The following is a 19,869-nucleotide window of genomic DNA, read 5'->3' as shown; positions in this document are numbered from 1 at the left end:
GAGTATGGTGTCAAACCAGTGGGCCCTGATGAAGAAAAGTCATTGAATTATTGTTATTAGAGCTGGAATACTAACTTTTATTAACATCAATATTTCATTTCAGTTTGTCAGCTTTCCTGGGTTCTTAAGAACACTACAAAAGCAGGGACTTACTCACCGTTAACTAATTACTATTTATATATATTTTAATTTGATCATTTGTAATTCATTGGCAATCATGTAAACTGAATGCTATATCTCTGTACATTTTCTTTTCAAGTTTCAAGTTTCAAGTTTGGTTTATTCGTCACATACATAGTCATACACAGTATAACTTGCAGTGAAATGGTGGAGAGTGCTCTGTCCAAACTGAGGAAATGAAACAGGGGTGCATAGAGAAATATAGATATTCTCTATATGTGAAATATATATATGCAAGATAAATATATATATTCTATGTATGTACAAAATATATTAACAATGTATGCACAATATATGTATATCATGATTATATACACAATGTACAATGTATATGGTTGGGTATATATGTACACAATCTACAGAATGTACAGATCCATTTCATATAATAACATATCTACAGTTGTTGTGTAACAAGGTAATTGAATATAAATATACAGATATACAGTTATGTTACATGGTGGTGGTGGTCCCCACAGTTTATCAGTTTCCCTGATTCAGGGCCCGAATGGCCTGTGGGAAGAAGCTCCTCTTCAGCCTCTCTGTCTTGGTCTTCAGGGAGCGAAAGCGCCTCCCTGACCTCAACAGAGAGAAGAGTCTATTGTTGGGATGGGTGGGGTCCTTCACAATTCTCCTGGCCTTAGTCTGGCACCGCTTGTAGTAGATGGTCTGCAGGTCAGGAAGTTCCGTGCGAGTGATGCACTCTGCTGAACGCACTACCCTTTGGAGTGCTTGTCTGTCCTGCTTGGTGCTATTCCCAAACCAGACTGTGATGTTCCCCGTGAGGATGCTCTCGATAGTGCAGGAGTAGAAGTTCCGCAGTACCTTGGAGGGCAGTCTGAAGTCTCTTAGGCATCTGAGGTGGTAAAGATGCTGATGAGCCTTCTTTGCCAGGGAGTTGGTATGGCGGGACCAGGACATGTCCTGCGAGATGTGAACACCAAGGTACCTGAAACTATCTACTCTCTCCACCGTGGTTCCACTGATCCTCACAGGTTGGTAGTGCCGCTCCTGCTTCTTGCTGCAATCCACGATCAGCTCCTTTGTCTTACTGACGTTTAGGAGGAGATTATTTTCCTGGCACCAGTTTTCCAGGTGTTTAATCTCCTCCAGGTAGGCCCTCTCGTCGTTGTCCGAGATCAGACCCATGACAACGGTGTCGTCAGCAAACTTGACAATGATGGTGGAGCTGGAAGTGGCTGTGCAGTCGTAGGTGGACAGTGAGTAGAGCAGGGGACTATAATTCATTGGCATTTATTTTATTAGGCTTTTGTACAAGCAGCCCAGTGTGCTAAACAAGTAAGTACATATTAAATAGTGTAACGGGGGGTCGGCCTCTCCGCAGGGGAATCACACCCACTCGCCGTGGGTTCCACGGTAAACACCTACCTCGTTCCCAATCACCAGCCTACTAACCCGGTGCACCTGTTCCTTGTCTCTCCCGTCACCTATTTCAACCCGCAGGTCAGTAGGGAGGACGCTGCGCATTAACGGATTACTGCGTGAGGAGTTCCCATGCCAAACCAAGCCAAGCATTTGTAATTTTGTTGCCAAACATTTGGGCCTTTGCCATGTAGAATAAAGAGCACTTTCTGGCAACCTTGCCTCTTGCTCCTTCTGTGCCGCCACTGTCACAAATTGGTGTGTGTGTGTCCAACAGCAGGAAAGATCATGGTGACGCCATGGCTTGCTCCAGGGGTGTGGGAGGAAACATTTGACACAACTCTGACTGACATCATTTACAAAATGCAGAACATCACCGTGGCAACCACTGTGTTTGTTCTGGGGAATTATCACCAGCTGATGGTGTTTAAGAACCTTTTTTTGTGGGCAGTAATGTGTAACTAATTTTAATATTGCATTTTTTTAGAAAATCATCTTTTGAAACATGACAAAATAAGTTATTGGTTATTGTTACACCCGATATAAATACAATATGTCATTTTTAGTACAGTCTAGAGATATCATCAATTAAAAACAGCTCCTAAAAAAGCACAAAAATTGTCTGGCAGCGAAGCACTACCTACAGAGAAGCACTATATGCAGGGTTACCTGCATTATTATATCTTTATAGACCAGCCAGAGGTCATTCCTATGGTAACACTGGGTGCCAACCATAGTTTGACTGCACTGAAAATTCCAAGTTCAAACCACTGGCAGGAGTTCACACTACACAGGACGGAGAGGCTTGGGAAACCCAACTGACCAATGAGGTCGACTACATGTTCAGCCTTGAAGTGGATACCAAATTCTATGGTCACTGGGGGGCGGAGACTCTGGGTGATATTGTTGCCGTGATACACCCTGGTTATTACAGTAGATCATACGATGAGTTCCCATATGAGAGGAGGTCTGAGTCACAGGCCTACATTCCTCAGGGGATGGGAGATTATTACTGTGGTGTTGCGGTGATTGGTGGTCTAGTGTAAGAGGTGCACAAACCCACTAAAAACCTGCCGCATGCAGCTGGACATGGACAAGGCCAATTCTATTGAAGCAGCGTGGCAGGAGGAGTCTCACCTGAAAAAGTACTTCTGTACAACAAACCCAGCAAGGTCCTGTCACCTGAGACTTTTCACTCATTTATACACACCCTCACAAACATTTTGTCATGCAGTCCTTCACTGATTCTCCCAGTATTCACTGCTAGAAATTGGCAGTTATTCACATTTAATGCTTGGAAAATATAGATGGTCTTACAAATACAATTTTCCCAGTCAGTATGCAGCAGTTTGATTATTTGTTTCTCTTCAGAAGAAATGTCTTAATGCTTGTTATTAGCATGAGAAAAAGGTGCTTTCCATCTGAGGCACATTTGCACATTTGTGGCTGATTCAAAAGCAGACGTCAGGTATATGAAACAAGGATCTGATTCAGAAGGACTTTTATTTTACAATAAATACAACTTCTTATTTTTAATCCTGACATGATGTAAAGCTTAAGTCACTTAGTACAGACTACATACATTGTTTGGTGAAGATACATAGTGCTAGGTACATTTTTTTCTTTGCAAAGGTGGAGGTAGTACATTGATTGCCGTAGAAATACAAACAGAAAGAAGGCATGACACACCTGCAAGTTCATCGAGAGCTCCAGGTACAACTTATATAGGTTTACACACACACACCACTCACATTCTCCTAACTGCTAACTACCAGCACCTGTTCCTTGTTTGTTTTCTCCCGTTTTACAACCCACAGGACCGCTCCTCTGGCGCTGCGCATTGCTAGCCTGGGCCTCGCTATAAAGACGTCTACAACTTTGAGTCAGTCCTACGCTGTGGTCCTTTAGTTTGGTCCTGGAATGAAAAAGAAAGAGACTCCTTTTTTTTACTCACATATGGGTACATTTGCTTGAACATTGAATGATGTTTGTGTTTGTCAATTCTGACACACATGGAAAAAACTGTAAAATATTAAAGGTACAACATTTTCTTACACCACAGTCTGAAGATTGGTGCTGTTCTGATTGTAATTGTGTGTAGTGCACTCATTGAATACATTCTGAGCATCTGCTTTTTCAATGAGAAAAGTAGTTAAACGACTCATTGAATTCAAGAATAGGGTGAATCCCTAATTTTTTATTTGACCTAAAAATGTCCCATAAATCCAACTATCAAAAAAGGGAATGTTGATACCATGGCTTTCCAGAGCTTTAATTATTAGGGGCTCTAAAATAGGATGAAAACTATTTTTTCAGCTCTTGTGAATGAAAAAGTGCTAAAAATTTGAATATTCAACACAGCAGATGTAATCTTGCTGCTGGCCCGAGTGCCGATGGCCGTGGAGCAGGACGCAGACTCCCTCGATAGATACATTTATTAACACAGAACATATACTATGACAGTGGTACTCACACACAACATTAACAATGGACATGACTATAGATTTAACTGGACACAAACTACACAAACATTTAACAAACATCAGCAAACATTGACCAACACACACTAGGAGAGGTTTAAATAGACAGAGAAACACTCGATGTTAAACCCCATGCAGATGCGTGCAATCACGGAGGGTGTGGCTACAAAGGAGGGTGAACCCCTTGCATGCGGCAGGCCATACCATGTGACTCGTGGGGGCGAGCGCCCCGTGATAGCAGAGTTAATCTTTTGTGCTCTACTTTGTTCTCAGGAATTTGCCCCCTATCTTATGGACACATCTGTTTCAAAGTTCATTACTTTGATTAAATCTGAATGTGTCACAGTAGCCATACATTGTATTCAGTGATACACTCATCATCAATCCAGTAGTGTCAGTAAGAATTAACTCCACATCCAACCAGTAGCACTCCTACCAGTGTCAGTTGAGAATTCTGTAGTAATTGTAATGCTGATGTTTTTCCATTGTGCAAAACTGCAATGGTAAGCAATAAGGAGGCATACATGTGGAGAAGAGTGAGATTTATTATGGGTAAATCCAGAGTTCGTGTCATTGTAATAGTCCAGGGTCAAATTACCAACATAGAGAGTCTGAGAATAGAGGATAAACTAAAGAACAGCACAAAAAGACAAACAGGGGATGCAGGCTATAACAAAGAGCCTAGGAAACAAACAACTAGGAATAACAAACAAGGTTTGATTCACATACACAGAGGCTACTATTAACAAACAGAGGCTAGATTTACAGAACGATAACATGGAAGACACAAACAACAAACAAACAAACAAAGACACAAGACAAAACAAACCATGGAGACATGGATGCTAGGAGGGAGGCCAATCATGACCAAAACTGAAGAAACAATGAAGGTGATGAATAATCTAAACTCATCATAACAATCATAATAACATCAGGCTGAAGAACTCATCTTGGAAATTACCAATCTGTAATAGGCAAACAATACTCCAAAGAGCTTCACTTGTTACGAACCCCAGGAACAACCATCAGCCCCGCACAGCCATGCCCACTCACGCACACCCTCGATCTAACTCACCAGAATTCAAACACACCTGATTCACATTCCCCTCATTAGCAACCCCTCTATAAGATTCCCTTCCCCGGGCACATGTTGCGAAGTATCGTTTCCATGTGGCGTACCAAGTGTTTCCTCATTCTGTGTGCCCTCCTGGTTATTGACTCCTGCTTGCCTTCTAGACTTCATCTCCTGCCTGACCCTCAGACACCTCCTGAACGCTACCCTGTGCATCGACCTCGGACCGACCTGACCACGCTTACCCGTTTCACAAAATATATAAGTTTGATTGCTAACATAAAACCTCAGGAACTGGATCCACTCCAACATGTGTGCATTCATTACACCACTATGCTACTTTATCTAATTATGGATCACCATCTGAAATACAGTGCATGGAATTACTAGATTCTGAACCATTTTCAAATTAATAATTTTTGAATGATAGTTGTCCACCCCCACATTTTGGTCCCATATTGAATAGGCTCTCACTCAACCATTAACAGTAGTGTAGTGTAGTATAGTGTAACGCGTGGTAGCCCGAGTGCCGCAGGGCCAGGGGCAGGACGCACAGACTTCCTCGACAGGGATGAACATTTATTAACATAAACGACAGCAGCACTCACACGTATTGCAAACGATGAACATGAAACGATTGATGTTAAACAAACACGATATACAAGAATACATCTAACATAAACACGTTACATTCCGACATTACGCCGACAATGACCAACCATGCCGCACACCCTGACGTGAGTTTAAATACATACAGACAAAACGAGGTGCAGGTGTGTGCAGGTGTGGTTACAAACGAAAGTCCTCTTACTACACGTGGCTGGCCGAACCACGTGACTCACGGGAGGCGAGCGTTCCATGACATATTGTAGTACCAGTAGTAGTACTACTAGTAGTAGTATAGTAGGTGTTTAAGGAGACAGTACCCAGATTAACTAGAGTAATTTCATTTATGACTATGATTATGATTATTGCTAAATTAAATTATTATTTGGCTAGATTAAATTATTATTTTATTTTAGTTTGCATATGACAATGTTCCAAATATAATCCCAAGTTTGAGGATATTCACATTCCCATGTAAATAATATTCTTTACAATGTGTTATGCTCCTGGACTGCTGCAGTGCACTCCTGGTCCAGTTCGGGATTTGGGTCTTAATGGCAACCTCCTTACTGTCTCCGCCCTGCTTTAAGTGCTTGCTGTGGCCTATATAAGGACCCTGCGGGGAGAAGATGTGAGTTTGCCCAAGTTAACACTAGAGTCAGTGGAACAGTGTATGAGGTGCCTTAGTTTTTTGGGGTCTTGGCTATACTTACCTTGTCTTTTGATATCCTTATTCAGTTTGTGTTTGTGGATATCTAGATCTGTATGTAAACATACACTGGGTTTTACATGTGTTGTCCTATTGTGTTCTATTCATAATTGTGATCCCTGTGTTAGAGTATATGATCTAGTGTATATTTATGTATATAGTTACTGATCGTAGGGAGTGGTGCCTGTTTGTTTGGGATTGGGGTTATTGTCTGTTTATTGTCAAGGAGTTAATGTAAGATTTTTTTTTTTTTTTGTGAAGTGTAGTTAGATGTGGTGTTTCTTTTGCAATGTGGCTTTTGTTTATGTTGGCATTCAGCCACTCCTGAAGCTAATCAGTGTTTAAATATATGTGTGGTGTTGGTCTGTTTGTCAGGCTTGAAAACGTTTGCAGTAAAATTTCGTCACCAAACTAGGAGATGATTTGATCACAAACGTTTCGTCACCAAACTAGGAGATGTCTCCTATGTTTTTGTAACATTGGACGGTTAAACAGGATGCGGGGACAAGGCATGTTGAACAAAAACATATGTTTTAATTAAAATTTAACTTTCATTACTTAACACACACAAACACCCTACTTGGGTCAACCACCGACAACTTCACTGATATGACACGAGACTTATATACACGCATAACAATTACAAACAACAAGGATCAGGTGAACGACATGAGAGGGTGTGGCAATACAGACACACACATTTGAGGGGGAGGGACAAAGCCCCCCCCACAAGGGGCTGCGGCCCCGAGACCAACGCCAAAAGGCGAGGTTGGAGGACCGGACAACCCACCACGGGCCAGCGCGAGCAGGGCAGCAGGAGGAAGGACAGGGACCAGGACGATGACACAGGGATGCACACATTAACGGGCATGGGCGCAGACATAAAGGGGAACAAAGTGACCGGTACATTTAGTGTAATCAGGACAGGCATGGTGACGGGGACAGGCACATGAACAACGCCACACACATTAAATAGTCCGGGGAAGGGGGAAGGAACCCCAGCCAGTCCCCCGGTCATCAGCTGGGTTGGAGACCAACCAGCCTGGCAGGGATTGTCCCTCGCCAGCTTCGGTAGCGGCGACTGTTCTGGTTCCAGCGCATGCACGTTGGGAAGCACACCAGCTGTGTTGCCTGGTTCTGGTGCTGGCACTGGTGCCGCTGCTCTTTTGCCTCCATGAGGCTTAGGCATAGGCACATGCTCTCTGGGGCTCTTCGCCTTAGGCGGAGTAGTGTCCTCTGACGACGATGTCTCCCTGCTACCCACCCGGGGCAGCCTGCTTGCTCCTGGGCGGTGTGCCCTGGGCAGTGACTTAGACGGAGACTTAGGTGCTGGAGGCTCATCATTCTCGGAGCTTTTGGCATCACTGTGGGAGGGAAGATCCCTATGAGGGTCCTCTTCCACCTCCATTGGAGTGTCCTCCTCATGATCGGAATCTATATCCGACCGCAGACAGATGTTGCTACACTCCCCTGTCTATCCATAATCCGTATAGCCCTGATAATTGCCCAGGCAAGGGTCGTAGGACCCAGCAGGGTCCATCTCTCAGTGCCGGTTCTCATGGTCCGGCTGGACTCCGTAGGACTCCGTAAAGTCCGATCCTGGAGCACACACAGGGCCCCCTCAAAATCGTTCAATGGGTTCCTCCTTCCTTGTGGCTCCTTGCAGCGAGGCCAGGATGAGGGAAGGTCTCTGGTGGATAGTAGGAGTCCACAGAGTCCGACTCCGAGGACTGGAAATCGTTATACCAGTCCCGGGTGCCAGACGTGGTTCCGTACGACTCCCCTGCTTCCGCACCTGGACCTGGAATCAGGAGGTGCCCAAGAACATGGGGGGCTTTGCTGCACAGGCTGTGGGACAACATTGACTTCCCTTCTTTCCCTTCTTTTTTCCTTTTCCAGGCATCCATTGTACGTCGGTGTTTCTGTAACGCTGGAGAGTTAAACAGGATGCAGGGACGACGCACGTTGAACAAAAACATATGTTTTAATTTAAATGTAACATTCATGACTCAACACACAAAAACACAATACTTGGGTCAAACACCGACAACCTCACCGATACGACACAAGACTTATATACACGCATAATAATTGCACACAACAAGGATCAGGTGAACGACATGAAAGGCCGTGGCAATACAGACACACACACACAGTTGAGGGGGAGGGGCCGTACCATGACAGTTTTTAAATAAAACGTTTGCAATCAAATATCAAGCATGGCGAACAGACCAACAACTGCACCGACCTGGGCTACCAACACCATCAATGTTTAGAACTGCTTTGAACAACTTGGGGCACTTCAAAGCAGCTCTGCGTTGGGAAAATTTCGCCTGTAAGCATGCCTCCACACGTGAACAGCTATTTTTACTTCATGAATGTCTGCGTCAGGATATTCTACCTTGTAGTTTTAACTATTGGCCACCTATCAATAACCCAACAGTCTGGACATCTTCACAACAAAAGCACATCTTTCATCTGATGATAACTGATGCCCATAACTCCCTCAGGAAATAAAGTGTTTAGACCAATACAAGGATGAATGCACCAGAACAGTAGGATCACAACTCACAGAAGACCTGAGTTTAGCAATACATTGCAGAGTTTCCACTTCCAAAATGAACATACGTGTTAGCTTACAAAGCAAACTGCCTAAACTGATGCGTAACAACCAACAACACCTGAATGATGCTTGGAACATATCTGACAACATACAGATGGACAAAAGCAGTTCCTTGTCAATTGACTCACTTTCAATCTCAAAGATGCATCACACACTGAATTTCTAGCCAATCCAGAAAGCGGCATTACATCACAAGGACTCAAGGAAGAATCACAACAACAAATACGCCAAATCATAGTACCTGCCACTGACATGCTATTGGTAACCTAAGGCCACATCAAGGTAAGACACAGAGGCTATAAAAGATGACAAAACTATCATAATCCTACTGGCTGATTTAAACAGTCTTCCAGAAAAAAATGGTGGTTTATTTAAATGAGAAAGAGGTGGGCAATTTTTAATCTGCAGCTACATTGGCAGACAAATATGTTTTAATACATAAAACCGTCTTTTACTCAACTCAGCATAGTAAGACTGCAGGTTGTTTGATGACTAGTAAATCAATCAGCAAAGCCACAGTTAGTTCAGAGCTGCCACCACCACTGGATGAGACCACTGTTTCACACCCATGAGTGTTTTTATTGTCATGACCAGGGGCATATTGTTGTCATGTGTCCTGTTTTGAAACACAAAAATGCTCGTAAGAGCGCATCTGTGAAAAAAGTAAATGTGTATTGCAAGGTGACTATCGACCCTGGGAATTGTGAAGTACCTACTGCTGATGTTGAGCCTGTCTTTAAGCCTTTTATGTTCTCAGAAACTGTTGCACTGACAGAAGGTGAGCAGAGCAAATCCATAACTATCCTGTGAAATACTAGGGCAGCTCAATCTTTTGTTTTGGAATAGGGTTTCATTTATCCTTGGTAATGATATTGCTGGTGGTACACTGTTTCGCCTTCCTGAGGTTATGGTTGAACCTTTGGAAAATATGGCCATTTCTGATCAGACTTTGAGCCTGTATTCCCTGCTTGCATCAAGTTCAGTGAGGTGAGCTTGTCAGAAACATTTTTAGGTAATGAGTTGGTCTTAGAGTTTAGAGTGCTCACTACTCAGAAAGATGATGCTAGTTGTGCCACTTGTACAGACAACTCTGGTATGGCAATGGACGACTTCATATCAAACGAGGTTTTAATGAGAAAATTGTCTCCTGCAAATACCAGTGGTGAATGGGAGGAGGTGCAGCAGATTGTAGTTCCTAAACCCTATAGAACATGCCATGTCTTTGGCTCATGATCACCCTTTATTGGTATCCTAGGTATCCGAAAAACAAATGGCCGTTTGTTGAAACTTTTCTTTTTGCCTGCTATGAAGTCAGATGTAGTTAGCTACTGTCGATATTGTCATACATGTCAGCTTGTTGGAAAACCAAATCAAGTCATCCCTCCTGCTCCCTTGTGTCCCATTCCGGTAACAGGTGAACCTTCTGAGAGATTGTTGATTGATTCTGTAGGACTCTTACCAAAGACTAGTTATAGAAATTATTTGCTTATGTGCACAGCCACTAGATTCCCAGAAGCAATCCCACTGTGTTCATTAAAGTCAAAAACCACAATAATGGAACTTAAGTAGATTCAGCCTGATCAGGGTTCCAACTTCACAATAAAACTCTTTGCTCAGTTCATGTTAGAGTTAAAAATGCCACACCAGGTTTCAAGTGCATATCATCCTGAAAGTCAAGGAGTATTAGAGCGATTCCATCAGATGTTTAAGAATATGCCCTGCTCTTATTGTTTGGAAGCAAATAAAGACTGGGATGAGAGTGTTCCCTTGCTGATGTTCGCAATACGTGATGCTGTTCAAGAGTCTTTGGAGTTCGGTCCAAATACCCTAGTTTTTGGTCGTGAAGTTTGTGATTCCCTCAAACGGTTATATAAGAAGTGGTTAGCTCCCAGTACAACAAACTCTTCATTATCTGTGGATAAGTTTGTAATTATGCTCTGTGAACAGTTAAATGCCACTTGTATCAAAGCTAGACAATTTAATGCAGCTCAGGAATCTATGAAAGGTAAATACGACCATGCTGCAGTCAATTAATCATTCGAGATAGGAGATAGTGTTGGTGCTTCTACCCATGTCTGGTTCAACCCTTTGGACACATTTTTTTGGTCCATATGTAGTTCACCAAAAACTGTCATCCACAAACTACATTGTGATTACCCCTGATCGAAGACATAATGTTAAAGCCTTATGTTGATCATAATGCTGAGTTGAAGGTTACTGCCATAGCTCATTCTTCACCTTCTGTTCAACCACTGTAATGTCAGATTACACTCCAGATCAAGATTATCTTAGTCTGGGTAGAAACAGCATTCCTACTGCCAGATTACCAAATTCAGAAGCATTGAAACAATTGGCTACCAATTCATCACATTTATTTTTAGCCGCTCAGTCCAATCTGTTCACATTGGTTGACTGGTACCCTTCTTTTTGTTGATGTACCTACCCATACATCAATTTTAGAACATGATATTGATGTACAAGGTCTTTCTCCAATTAAAAAACATCCCTATCCTGTGAGTTCTCAGAAATGATTGTTTCTGAATAGAGACTGAATATTTGTTGGCCAATAATCTTGCAAAGCCCTGTAGCAGCTCCTGGTGTTCACCATATTTGTTAGTAGCGAAGCCTGATGGTACTTTCTGTTTTTGCACAGACTACTCGGAAGTAAATAACGTTACAGTACAAGATTCATTCCCTCTCCCCAGAATGGATGATTGTGTCGATAGAGCGCATTCTGCAAAGTTTGTCAGCAACTTAGATTTACTACTGATCGTGCATCAGAGTTCTCCACTTTTGCTACAGCAGACACTTTTCTGCACTACCCCATTATGCCTTTGGATTATGTAATGCCCCTGCTACCTTCCACAGTCTTATGACTATTGTTTTGAAAGGTGTATAGAATTGTGAAGCTTATCTCCATGACCTTGTTGTATATTCAACATGGGAACAGCATTTGAGGACACTGGAGGCTGTATTCACTAGGTTGCAATGTGCTTCATTAGTCTTAAATTTGGAAAAGTGTGACTTTGGAATAAGCATGATTAGCTACCTTGGAAAAATGGTAGTTCAAGGGCAGGTGTTTCCCTTGGATGCTAAGGTACAAGCAATTTAAGGCTTTTTCGGTTCCCCACACAAAAGGGGATCTACGTCCATTTTTGGGGATGGCTGGCTACTATCATTGCTTTTGTAAAAGCTTTTCAGATGTTGCCTCATCTTTGATTTCACTTATATGTGTGGAGGAAAAATCAGTTGGACTTGAGCCAGATGTGCAGATGAGCGAGCTTTATTGGTTCTGTCCCTTATGCACCGAGGGATAGAAGCCTCAAACTTCTCTCGCACATGAGTTCATATACCCCCACCATTCCCTGTTGTTCTCTCATGTGCTAATCTCTTGACTCCAGGTGCCAGGCATCTCAACCGTCCTTGAACATTCTTTCCTGCTAAAAAACAAGTTGTTACCCCCTGCTGCTGCACCCCTGCCCAGCAACAGCTAAGCGATAACTGTCATATTCCATCACTTCTCTATTGGCCTTTCTTGCAGACTGGTCAAGACAAGGGCAAAGGTCACATATTTCTTACTTCCTCTTTTAAGCAAGCATTAAGCATTTTCCCTCACAATATGCAAAAACACTTCTGTTTTATGGACTTCCGTTTGTCAAAATGCTTTTGACTCTGTGAAAAGTTTCCTGTGTAGTTCCCCTGTACTCCTTGCTCCAGATGTTACAAAGCCTTTTAAGCTTGACGTGGATGCTAGTGGTACTGGTGCAGGTGCGGTACTACTACAGGAGGATTCGGCTGGTACTGACCAACCTGTCTGTTACTTTTATATATATATATATATATATATATATATATATATATATATATATATATATATATATATATATATATATATATATTAGGGGTGGGACTTTAACGCGTTAATTTCGATTAATTAATTACAGGGAAAATAACGAATCAAAACATTTAACGCATTTTAATCACACTTTTGCACCGTGGAACGTTTCTAAGTGCACGAGTTCCAGGCATACAGATTATATTGACGCACAATGTGATGAGCATGATGGAAATGACGGAAGAGGCTACGCTGGTGGGTGGTAAATTTAAATACAAGAAACTTCCAGATGGAAGTACAAACAAAAATGTTGTTATTTCCACTTTATGCATGAAGGAGTTTGCTTATCACAGGAGCACTTCCACCCTTCGTTATCACCTCAACGCAAAACATGTTGGGGCTAGCGCGCAGGTCAGTAATATTAACTTAGCTGTTAAATGTGATAGTATTCCTAGTACGAGCAAACAGTGTCGCCAGTCAACACTCGACCACATGTCGGGGTTCACATTCAGAAACAAAATGTCAAAGTCCACGTCAGACAAATTGACCAATTCACTGGCGAGATGAATTGCTGTGGACTGTAGACCGCTATCTGTGGTCGAAGATAAAGGGTTACAAGAGACGCTGCAAATTGCGTCAGCTGATGCAAGTTACGAACTGCCGTCCAGAAAGACGTCGAAAAACCAGCAGCTGTATGATGAGGAAAGGGAAGTAAAACAGGTTATTGTGAAGATTAATTAATTACAAAGCTTCTAATTAATTAGATTCATTTTTTAATCGAGTCCCACCCCTAATTATATATATAACAATTGTGCACACAGAATATATCTCTGTCTGTGTTCACAATTGTTTACTCAGTACATCCAAGTTTCACTTCATCTACTAGTCCATTGGTTAGTCATTTCACATACCATTCCACTATCAAATAAGTCTTATCACATTGCTGTTGCGACCTCACTGCCTAGACAGGGTCATAAAAAATGTAGTTAATATAATTTCCACCACCCCAAAAATATATTGATGTTTTATGTAAGAAATAAAGATTTTAGTCCCCAGTGTACAAATTTAATTAAACTTATTCTTTGTGTGGGTTCCCAGTGTGTGTTTGTGTGGCTGGATGTGTGACACCTCATTTACACCAGGTATTACAAGTGGTCAGTTGAAACACATCCATTTACACCTCATCTTTTCATCTGTGTTGTCTCACTTCAGATTTCATGCCAACATTTCTTCTGCTGGTAGGTAAGAGTGGTGCACATATAAATTATATCAGTACTAAAAGTGACTCTGCATTAGCCATGAAATGTTTTCAACAGGACACACTCACACTTATTGCCCCCACATGTATTAGTGTAATTTGGTTACCCACATTTGATGAATTACTCTACAGTCCTATAGGGTTACGAAATGCTATGTTCAACCCTGTAGCTGCTGGTTATGGGAAAACAGGTGTCCAACAGATGGCGCCAAAGTAGCAATCTTCTCTTCCATCTTCTCCCTCTGACATCTAGACCCAAGAAGAACAAAATGTCTCCCTCTATGGCTGTGTACAGACTTCCTTAAAGTCAGATACACTGTTAAGGAAAACCATTCCTGAGTTAATTGGTCTGATGTGAGTCCTCCATGTTCGAGTTTCAGTCATTCTGCAACACTGATGAATATCTGCAAGGAATATAGTATATTGGCATAGGAGATTTTACATCTTATCCTGTGTGTAATTACAGTTTTCACTTGCATTTTCACTGATTGTTACTTCGTAACAATTTGTATTTGTAACTGTTACTTTGGTGATTGTTACTTTCTGATTATCCCATTCAGTATTTTGACTGAGCTTTGCTTTGCCCTCTTGTACTTCTGCCAGAGTACATATGTACATAGATCCATGCAAATAGCTTTGTGTAGTTCCGAGCATAGCTTTTCTCTGTTATATGCATCACGCGAGGTGCAGGGTTGGAGGCTGTTTCTGTTGGGTTTTGATTGTATATGTTTTGAGGTTCGTTAGGAAGGGAGGGAGAGAGGTGACGGAGTCTTGTGCCTTTTTGTGTTCCAGTTTAGTGACATCTTCCCTTGTACAGTTAGTGCGGTTTTTCTTGTTTGTTTTTTATTTTTTCACCGTTGGCCATCCTGACATCTTCCTGGTTTGTGTGTTGTCCTCTGTGTTTCACACAATATAACTAACTAACTGTAAACAAGTAAAATCAATTCAGTGAGAAATCTCCATTGCCTCCATTGCAATGTGAAATGTACATTAGCACTACAATATACAGGTCTAACTGTAACGTGCAGTAATATAGTGGTGTGAGAACCACACTGGTGGTGTCAGGCATAAACACTGACAGCAGTGTAAAATACCATCAATTAATAAATGTAAAATTAACTCTACCTCTGTAGACACTGAGAGTTACATTAAACACTCACAGTGTTGATTCTACACTGCCAAATTTGCCAAAATTGTAATGGGATGTTACAAATTTTCTTAAATGTCTACCTGGTTCTGTATATATTCAACTGTAATATTACTGTAGGAATGTTGATATTTCTTTCAGATGTTTAGTTTCTGCATTGAAAGCAGGAGCATCTTTTGACAGCAACGCCGTTTCAAAAACGGGCTACCGTAATGAATGGTGGAGACGCGCACAAACTTTCCATGTTGATAGCTCGCCCGAGTTTTTGGTAAGTGCATATGGTGCGACCGCGGTGGGTGAAACACTGCTCTTTAAGATCTGCTAATAAACAACAGACAGTAAGTAACGCTGCAGTTTCAAATATACTGTCAAAACATTGGACATTCCGGTTTGAATGTAGGCTAATGATTTATACCTGTTTGTGTTTTAAAGAGTATATATAGTGAAAGTTAATATAAGAATTATATAAGAATGTTTATACATAAAGTTTCGATAAGAATAGATTTCATATATATATATATATATATATATATATATATATATATATATATATATATAAAACAGTAAAAACATTTAAATAATACAATTCATTTTAAATATTCCCTCAACAAATAGTCTTCATTCAGAACTTTAGTCCATCACCTTATAAGTATTTAGCAAATGTGACAATCCAAGCATGTTAATAGAACTCAAAGGCGCAAGGGTGATTGCTTTAAAAAATCTAAAATCTAAGACAGTCAATATTTGCTTAACAAGCATAATTACATAAGTGTTATTTCATTGTTTTTGTTACATTTGCTGTTTTCCTAAAATGTAGAAAAGTAAAAATGAACAAAAAGAGTAAGTGTGTCCATAGTTTTGATTATCTTTTCAGTAATCAAAGTTTAAAAATTAGATCCATAGATGCTTGGATAATGAGAATCATTTATGATTCAGAAAGAGCCACTGGGTGAATGTCAGTGCATAGATCAAAGTACCAACCCAGTCAATATGACATGAATCCTCATATCATGTCTGAAACCTGAACATGTGTCATTGCCATTCTGTTCACTGTGTACATCACAAAGACTAGGGTTTATTTATTTATGTCCAATTAGAATAAAATGTTATCTGTTAGTGTGCCATTACGCTCGTTTGAAGACCAACGTGGGTTTTGAAAAACTCTTAAGGCGCAATACTGTCCCCCAGAATTAGGCTAATGGAAACCCAAAGGGGAAAATAATGACAAAAAGAAAAAGAATTTCTCTATTGATATGTAATGTTCCATGTAACTATTCTGGTGTGCATTTCCCAAAAGCTTCTGAAACCTAAGAACTGTTAGGGGTCCATCCCCAGAAAACAAAATCTGTTTTTGTACCTCCCACTTCATATTTATCTGTATCTTATTTGAAGATTTTCATGTCATAAATGCAAATATTCAAATCAAAAGCCCTCTTTGAATTTTTCGTTACCTGAAAACTGGTTCTGATAATAAACAAAACACTGAACTTATGTAAAGCCTTTGATATCTTTGTATAATAACTCTTCTTCTGTTTCAATCCTCTGGCTGGTTGGTAGTCACTCTTTTACTTCTTCTGGTTTATTTTATTTGTTGTTCCTACTCTGTTTCACTTTGCAATGCGCCCGATTTTCTTAGTGTTTTGTAAAGTGAATGCAGAGGAAAATGAAATCACACAAAATTCTCTTTAGCGGTTCAGATGCAGGGAGACCCTCCATAGTAGAGTTTTGACAGGCTGGCACTTTCAAGAATTTAGCTCCCAGTCCCACCCTCATAATAAATTACAAGAGAAACATGAAAAATAACAATAATGTTTTTCACTTATGGAAGTTTGCAATTCTTTTTCTCTTTTTGCTTTTATACCACCACAGACATCCTTCAGGCATCAGACCGCCACAAGAAGCATCAGACCACCACAGGCAGAATATCATCCCAGAAAACCAAATTCAAATGGGGAACTGGAAAGCTTTTCTTATGGCCTGTGTAAATGTCATTATTTTGTGGATTGTTATAAGAAGTTATTTTGGTCTGCAGCCAAACACTCATAATTACCACAATATATGCCCAGTGGATACATCTACTGAGACTCTAATTGTCATGAGGGAGGAAAAATGCTTCTTAGTTTCAGCCTACAGAGATCACAGAGAAGGAGAAGTGATACGTGTCATTAGCATCATAAACCACGATCTACAAAATCTACTCTACTGCATTTTCTGTTGTACTCAAGACACAGTGCAAGCTGTAGCAGCCAAGGTCATTTTTCATAGCATGGATTATGGGTTCCTGTACAGATCAGCTGACATCATTTGCCAAGAGCAACCATCATGCAGTGCAACCCATGTTAGTGTTATCCCATATGTGCAAGGTGGGAGTCCGGCTCTCCTCTTTTTGCCAATTCAGAACAAAGAGATTAGAGGCCTGGACTTTCCTTTTGACATTACTGTTTGTTTTTCCAATGTACTTGCTGGTGAAAATAACAATATTCTTCAGTTAATCCAAAGCATAGAGATATATAAACTTCTGGGTGTGCAGAAGATGGTCGTCTACAACAATAGCTGTGGCCCTGAGATGGAGAAGGTCTTACAGTACTACCAAAAAGAACATTCTCTAGATATTATATCATGGCCAATAGATGAGTACATTGAGAGTGACACTGAATGGTCTTTTAAGGGTCAGGTTCATAACTATGGGCAGCTAACGATCATGAACGACTGCATCTACAGAAACATGGATCTGTCCCGTTATGTTTTGCTGGCTGACATGGAGCAGATCATTGTGCCTTACAAACATGCCACCTTGCCATTGCTATTGAAAGAACTCCAGAATCAGAACTCTGATGTCACAGAATTTCTTTTTGAGACCCACATTCATCCCATATCGGTTTCAGATGATGAAGGGAGATTTGATCTTCCCGAATGGAAGTCTGTACCTGGAGTTAACATACTTAAGCATGTTTACAAAATACCTGTTGGGCCAGATGATTTCAAGTCTACCAAGATGATTGTAAACCCAAGAGCAATTAAGCAGAGTGCTGTGTTTTATACCTTACACAAGTATGGTGAAGTTTTGGATGTTCCTAATGACATGGCCAGAGTGTTGCAGTTCAGTGATGTGGAACTTGGAGGCTTAGTCAAGGAGAACCTTATGATTGATTACAAGGTTTGGGATTTTGGGAACCAGTTGGTGCCAAAAATCAATGACATTCTGGGTAAATCAGGTGTGAATAATATATCTAACTAATATATCTGTTTGTGTGTTAGTGGATCTGTTAGTGGATTCTGATTGTTATACTTTGGCTGTTTTTTGTTTCTCATATGACTTTGCTTCCCAGCTGGACACTGAGCTTGCATTTCTCTTGCACCTCTGGCTGTTGTTGTACATTTGTATATAGTGTTGTTTTGTTTTGGTGTACTGGTAGGACGGAGTGGCTGCTGTTTTTGTTGGCTTTGGTGTGTTGTCACTGTTGTCCATTAGGGAGTTAGTGTAGTCCTGTTTTAATTCTTTCTCTGGAAAGTCTTAGTCAGTGTGTTTTTGTTTCTAGTGTCTGTCTGTTTTTTAATTTTTCCTGGGTCATAGCTGAACACAACTACACAAGTTGCGTATATATTTGTATATTTTGTGTATAATACACCAGCAGTATTTGAACTACTGTAACGGCCCGTGTACCGAAGGGTGATGGGCAGGACGCACAGGCTCCAGTGACGTGGATGAACATTTATTCCCATACAAGCACAACGGCACTCACACTTATTACAAACAAGGAACATGATACGGTTAACGTTAAACAGACACGATAAACAAGAATACATCTTACATTAACACGTTACATTCACACATTACACCAACAATAACCCACAACACTGCACACAATGACGAGTTTAAATACACATAAAAATAACACAATACAGGTGTGTGTAGGTGTGGCTACGAACATGACCCTTCCACTGCACACAGAGGGCCAAACCACATGACTCGCGGGAGGCGAGCGTTCTGTGACAACTACCATGATCTCTCTCTGGGTTTTTCATTCTGCTGCACATACATTTGTTAGCCATGTTACCTCACTACTCTTGTTACAGCCTAATTGTCTAGACAAGATCATAACAGTAAATATTCACTCTGTTACAGTGGGCCACTAAGAAATCTGGGATTTTGTAGTGGTCTAGTTGAATTAAGGAGGTTGTATATCCACACTTGAAACTCCTACTGATACTTATAAACTTCTTTAAAAAAAAGAACAGACGCCAACAAATGATTGCAGATATTTATTCTTGTATTTGTTGAGCATGAGGGCTTTTGTTTTATTTTTTATTTTTATTTAAACATTTTGTGGGGTTTTCAGTGTCATAATAGTGAAGTCAATTGAGTCTTGCAGTGTTTCAATATATAATGACTGTATATTTAAAATTTCAGTTTATGTATGCTTTTTTTGCAGTAGTTTTTACTCCAGTAGATATTGTTACGTGTTTATTTTTTTATTCAAAAGGACATGTACATCCTTAACTCAAACCATTTATTTGAAATCTGAATAGACAAATTAAAGCAAACTTACTGTGAACAGACTGCCAGATCTTACTGCTC

The 19,869-nt window shown here is 40.8% G+C and overlaps 1 pseudogene; it reads left to right on the top strand.

Moving 5' to 3' along the window:
• Positions 1–1,848: 1,848 nt before the first annotated feature.
• LOC145659042 (globoside alpha-1,3-N-acetylgalactosaminyltransferase 1 pseudogene) lies at positions 1,849–3,468 on the top strand (annotated as a pseudogene).
• The last annotated feature ends 16,401 nt before the right edge of the window (positions 3,469–19,869 follow it).

This window comes from Electrophorus electricus, chromosome 8, assembly GCF_041902795.1.
Source record: "Electrophorus electricus isolate QZ-2024a chromosome 8, ASM4190279v1, whole genome shotgun sequence".
NCBI classification, from domain to species: Eukaryota; Metazoa; Chordata; class Actinopteri; order Gymnotiformes; family Gymnotidae; genus Electrophorus; species Electrophorus electricus.
This window is presented reverse-complemented; position numbering and strand designations above follow the sequence as displayed.